The sequence below is a fragment of the Lepidochelys olivacea genome (genome assembly GCF_965140295.1).
Source record: "Lepidochelys olivacea isolate rLepOli2 genome assembly, chromosome: 1".
Classification (NCBI taxonomy): domain Eukaryota; kingdom Metazoa; phylum Chordata; order Testudines; family Cheloniidae; genus Lepidochelys; species Lepidochelys olivacea.
Window position 1 is genome coordinate 212642154 of NC_140411.1, and position 6000 is coordinate 212648153.

Sequence of the window (6000 nt, forward strand, 5' to 3'; positions counted from 1 at the left end):
TAGAAGATGAATGGGAATAAAACCCACTGCATGGAAGGACATACAGAAATATGAAAGAAGAAAAGTCCCAGGGACAGAAGCAGGAGACAAAGAAAGAATGGAGGATGGTAGAGCAAAGGGAGCAGAATTTATTGTCTCATTCAGTATTACTCAGAGTAAGGCATTGAACAAATACAGATAATGAAAAGATTAGTTTCTACATAAACTTTCTACCCTGGTTTTCTGTGGACAGTTTTCACTGTTGTCAGTGGGAGATCAGCTGTGGATAGAGGCAAATATTTTATCCTAAGTTTATATCCCAGCCCACACACCATAATTAAAAACAGAACTTGGCCCTCTCTACAGAATGAGGGAAACCCCTCTGCTAGGCTCTTGGTCTCCATGAACTCATGGGGCAGTAAAGTTTCCTTTTGTCAGTTTTAAATGTGCTGCCTTTCTATTTCACTGACTGTCCCTTGTTATTACATGAGTGAGTAAATATGGGTGCCCAATTTACCTTCACTAGGTTGCTCATTAGCCTTGGTACCTTTAGCCTGGTTGCCTCCATTAATCTCTTTGCTAAACTGAACAGTCCCAGTCTTTTCAGTCTCATGGAAGTTTCTTCTGGTCTTTTATCACTGAATTTCCTCTATTTCTTCCATATCATTCTTGAGATATGGTAGCCTGAATTAACAAAATGTTCCAGGTGAAGGTGTCCCATTCATTTATGTAATTCAACAATAATGTCAGTATTTTTTTCCATCCCATTCTTTACATTTTGTTGTCTTTTTTGACAGTTGCAGCACAGTGAGCAGAGGTTTTCATTGTCTCCATAATGATTCAGATGGAATATACAGCAAGAATCATGGGATCATAGAAGATTAGGGTTGGAAGAGATCTCAGGAAGTCATCTAGTCCAACCCCCTGCTCAAAGCAGGACCAACCCCAACTAAATCATCCCAGCCAGGGCTTTGTCAACCCGGGCCTTAAAAACCTCAAAGGAAGGAGATTCCACCACCTCCGTAGGTAACTCATTCCAGTGCTTCACCACCCTCCTAGTGAAATAGTTTTTCCTAATATCCAACCTAGACCTCCCCCACTGCAACTTGAGACCATTGCTCCTTGTTCTGTCATCTGGCACCACTGAGAGCAGCTGAGCTCCATCCTCTTTGGAATCCCCCTTCAAGTAGTTGAAGGATGCTATCAAATCCCCCCTCAATCTTCTTTTCTGCAGACTAAATAAGACCAGTTCCTTCAGTCTCTCCTCATAAGTCATTTGCCCCAGCCTCCTAATCATTTTCAGAACATACTCTCTACTCCTCTGCCCAAAGGCATTCACCTTACCATTACCAGAACTGCCATGAGCTCCAGACCATATACTGCCACCTTAACACTAGCTCCCTCAATCTAGCACAGGGGTAGGCAACCTATGGCACGCGAGCTGATTTTCAGTGGCACTCACACTGCCCGGGTCCTGGCCACTGGTCCGGGGGGGATCTGCATTTTAATTTAATTTTAAATGAAGCGTCTTAAGCATTTTAAAAATTTTATTTCCTTTACACACAATAATAGTTTAGTTATATGTTATAGATTTATAGAAAGAGACCTTCTAAAAAACGTTAAAATGTATTACTGGCATGCGAAACCTTAAATTAGAGTGAATAAATGAAGACTCGGCACACCACTTCTGAAAGGTTGCCAACCCCTGATCTAACATTCAGGGTCAAGGTTGTGGTATGTGGTCATAATGGTCACTCTGGTCTTTAAAATCTATGACTTTTCAATGCTTAAGTATTTTCCCTGATTAATTGAGAACCCTACAAGGTATATGAGAAGTTCAAATTATTTATTTTAGTGTGCATTATATTGCATTGGTATGCATAAATTTCATGGTGCTACCTGGTCTACCTTGTTTTGGTTCCTCTGATGTTCTGCATAATACTCTATGGTCCTGAGTTTGCTGCAGTTTCCACGATATGCATCTGATGAAGTGAGCTGTAGCTCACGAAAGCTTATGCTCTAATAAATTGGTTAGTCTCTAAGGTGCCACAAGTACTCCTTTTCTTTTTGCGAATACAGACTAACACGGCTGTTACTCTGAAACAATAATTTTGTGTAATCTGCAAAGTTTTGTAACCTCACTGCCCACCTTCCTATTCCAGAAATTGTATCAATATATTAAGCAATAATGGTCCATGTACAGAGACTGGGCACCCCACTGCTAATGAAAATTAACTCTTTTTCTCTTCTCTTTGTTTTCTCTCTTAGCTGCTTTCTAATGCATGACAGAACTTCATATCTCATGCCATGATTGCTTAGTTTTCTTTGGCTTGTCTACATAGTGGGGTAATGCACTCTATGGGGGTGTGATTTTTAAAGTGCACCAATATATTGCACATTAATTGGTCTGTGTAGACCCTGCTGGTGTGCTTTAATGTAGTGCTGTTTGAAATAGTGTTAAAGCACACTAGGGAACTTTAGTGCAGAGCAGCAGAGTCTACACAGACAATCTAATGTGCAGCATGTTAGTGCACTTTAAAAATCACACCCCCGTAGAGTCCATTACACTACTGTGTAAACAAGCCTTAGTAGCTTCTGACATGGGACTTCGTTAAAATCTTTCTGAAAATCCAAACAAATTATAGAAACTGGTTCTTCCTTTATCAACTATTTTGCTGACACATCCAAAAAATTCTAATAGATTAGAAATGTGGTTTTCCTTTGTAGACACTGTAGTGTATAGTCCCTAACATACCATGTTTGTCTAAGTGATTTACAATTCTGTTATTAATTATTTTAATTTTCCTAGTCTGAGATACTGCTAATTCCTGGCTCATCCCTAGCTTCTTTAATAAAATTAGCTGCATTTTCTTCTTTCCAGGACCCCTATTACAATAGCTGGTTTTAATGAGCCCCTTTTAATTCTTCAATTCCATCAGAATTATTGGATAAATTCACTTACAAAAATCTTAATTAAAAAGGATGATGATGCTGTCACACAGCAGTGACTTTTTATTGTACCCTTTCAAGATGTGGGACTTCAAAATGCCAGACTTGTCCCTTCTGAAGTGATTAATATTTCCCTAAACTCTGGGAAACTAATTTTAGGAAAACTCGTAATGCATATTTACCCTCTTTCATTGTGGTTGTGAAGCTGGAAACAATCAGTTCAGTGTGTCGAGCATGATCTGTGTAGTTCTTGCCAAGGATTTGTGGGATAGGAGAGCTTAACTAAGCATTTCAGGTTTTCTAATGTTTGAGTTTGGGGATCTGAGATCCCACATTTCAGAAAGGTAGAAGGAGCAGAAGGCTCTTGGTTGAGCAGCAACCTTAACTCAATCGTAAGGAAGTGTTACCCAAAATTGGGCCAGCTAGTAAGCTTAGGGAGGACTAATCACCCACCAGAGTTTGGCAGAAAGCAGCACATTTATTATACTGATAGCTAAGCTGAAAAGAAGGGAGTGGGGATCACACTCACACTCACATACTCACGCTCCCAGGACAGGCACGTCACTGGAGAGGTCAGGATCCTTCAAGGTAAGTGTCCCACAGCGCAACGAAGGTAAGTCTTCCTGAGGCATGATGGAACGCAACACGGCGAACCAGTGGCCAGGCGGTCCTGGCGAAGGGCCTTCACAGGAGGTACAATGTTGTGAGTGCACTCCTGAGCACATGGCCCCTTCCCCTTTTAAGGACCTGCTCCTCATGACCTGCAACTAGAGATGACTTGGCCACGTCTGGTTGGTCACACTCCACCTCGTGCAGTGTCCATGCATTGGGTGTGTGATTTTGCCTAATCAGAGTGCCAGACACCTTGTCTACCTTGGAGCTCTTCTGATCTTCCAGCTGTTCAAGCAGCCCATTCATCCCACAAGTATTCCAAGAGGGAGGGGGAAAGTCACTTCACAGATATTCAAAGAAGGAGAAGAGACAAAGGGGCGAGGGGGAAGGTGTAACAGACCTTTTGAACATACAGGTTATACAGAGCATACAGATCACTGCTGCTCCTACAAGAGGAAGTTATTTGTAAGTGAATTTTATTTGTTTTTTAATCATATGAATAAGCCAGGCTGTCAGGGGTTCTGACATGTCAGGAAAATGGGTTTACTCACTTGTGGATGGGATATAAAGTTTTCACAGACCATATTAGATGTTGCCTTGAGTTTCCAACTTTCCCTCAGTGCCATCTTTAATGAGAGTGCTTCAGAAAAAATCCACTATTGGAGAGAGCCTGCATACACAGTGGCTCTTAAGAGCTAACATCAAATGAGACAGCCCACTCACTAGTGACAATTCATATATTCCCAAGCCAGAAGATTCACAGATTCCAAGGCCAGGAGGGACCAGTGTGATTGTCACACTGTCTGGTGTGGCTGGCGACTATGAATTCCTACTTCAGGACAGACTGTCAAAAACAGGCAGATACCCCAAACTGGTGGTATGTTCTATAATTAGATGTCACCAAACCAGTAACAAATGTGAACTCCTGGATCTACTATAACAGTTTCACCGTGGAGTCCAACAGTCCCCTTAGACTCTCCAGTCTACCGTGCTACTCAAGCAGACTGGGCTTAGTGATAATGGTCACTTATACCAAAAATCACACCATATTCAGGTTGCTTCCAGTCCTAAGAGACCAGTCACTTACCCAGATCGACTGGTACCCTAGATCTTACACCAAAGACAGTGCCTGTAGCCAGTCCTGTAAAAAACTACCTGAAGGTTTATTAACTAGGAAAAAGAAATGAGTTATTTACAGATTAAAGCAAGCATATGTATACACAGAAATGAGTTACCATCTAAATCCTAAAAGTGACAGAGTTGTAGTGATCTGTCAATTCGAAATGGCTTTCAGGGCAGAACCAGGAGGTAACCCTTGGGGGATTTCTGTCTTCAGTTTGGTGTCTCTGGCCATATTGGATTAGGAAAGAGATATTGACCATCAGTCAGTTTATTGAAAATGATACTTTCCATCCTTTTACAATATCAAAAGAAAGGTTCAATCTAGAGACTAAGAAGGAGTAGCAGTCTATCCACTTGAAACATGCCATCTATTTGGCCCTGATGCCTGCACTTCCCCTGATCCATGTGAACTGCTTTAATTTCTCCAAATATTATCCTGATTGCCAAGACCTAGGACAACAGTATATGCACACCTGGCCAGCAAATTTGAATTAAACACAGATTCCCTATAAAAGAAATAGGAGGAGGAACTAGGCCAATTATTCTCTGCTAACCAATGGAAACAAATTTTAGTCAGTGCTCCAAACTGTTCCTTGGACCTCCATTTAAGATTAAGCCAGCAGAAAATCATACAGAGGATGCATTGGGCCCCTCTCTGACCATTCAGAATAGTCAGAAAAATGTTGGCACTGTGATTCAATATGTACTAACTGAACCCATATGCTCTGGGAACGTTCCTACACTTGTATGGACAGAAATTAGTTGCAGAGTTAATTTTTTCCTGTCAATTAAAATTGTGTTACAAGCTAAACATGCAATTTTAAACCTAATGGATGTTAATTGGAAGCTTTGAATAAATCTGAAAAACTTTGGTTAAACAGAGCACTAATAATTGCTAAAAGACTAATGGACCAACAATTGAAGATTGGAGCATAAACTTCATAATATTGGCCACCATGGAAAGAATTGTATACCATAACAGAAATATCAAAGAAAAATTTTCAGAGATATGGGATGAGTTCCTGGAAGTATCTGAATGATCCTGTTAAATGTATGTCCCCCTCCTCCCCCTCGCTTTCCTCTCCTCTTTACCCACTTCCTTCCCTCTCTGTATCTATCCCTCTTCTCTGAAATTTGCTTCTATTCTTTATCTTAATTTTTCTTTAACTAGTTGGATTTTATTAAATGAATTCTGTTTGTAAATTGTGTAATACAAATATTTGATTTTATATTTTAATAATTCATGATATATAATTAAATGTTTTCTGTATAGCTAAGATTAGGTAGCAAATAGTTAATATATTATGAGAAGTTATAGATTATGAGAAGTGTATGCAT